Genomic DNA, 721 nt, shown 5'->3' with positions numbered 1-721 from the left:
CGGAAATTATTTTCTTTATGGAGGCAGTGGTGGTGAATTGGCCGGATATTGGCCAAGGAGGGGAATTACCGGTGGGTGGAGCTCACCCACAACACGCCGGGGGCGTGGTGGCTGAGGGGGAGAGCCAGATGGCAACACGCTGGGGGCGTGGTAGCTGAGCAGGAGAGCCAGGTGGCAGCACGCCGGGGGCGTGGTGACTGAGCGGGAGACCCAGTTGGCAGCACGCCTGGGGCGTGGTGGCTGAGGTGGCAGAACGCCGAGGGCGTGGTGAGTCACCACGCAAGGGGCGTGGTACGTCAAGGCCCGTGAGGTTTGGCAGAGCTGCGCGGAGTCCCAATGCACCTGCTGCACCACGGGGGGGTGTGTTGCAGTCCTGCCTGCATGCAGAAGACAACCCCCCCACCCTGGAACCAGCGCCAGTGATGCTCCATCTATATATGCATGCGTCGAGTCTCTCTTCTTCACCTCCCATTCATTGTATTTGAGTTGAGCTGAAGCAAAAAACATAAGGGAGTGCGAGAGAAGGAAGTGGGTAAGGTTGGAAGTAGTATTAGTAAGGAGAGTATAGTGAGTAGTAGTGAGTTAAGCTTATACGTAGAAAACAAAAGAATATTAGTTTAAAGGATAAAAAAAATGGTACGTAATTATCTGGCGCCTGAAGAACATATTATCAACTATTTGGATCATCCAATTTATGTAAGTAAACAATTTTTTTTTTTAT

The sequence above is a fragment of the Arachis ipaensis genome, chromosome B08, assembly GCF_000816755.2.
Source record: "Arachis ipaensis cultivar K30076 chromosome B08, Araip1.1, whole genome shotgun sequence".
NCBI lineage: Eukaryota > Viridiplantae > Streptophyta > Magnoliopsida > Fabales > Fabaceae > Arachis > Arachis ipaensis.
The sequence above is the reverse complement of the archived record's forward strand: the minus strand, read 5'-3'. Positions refer to the sequence as shown.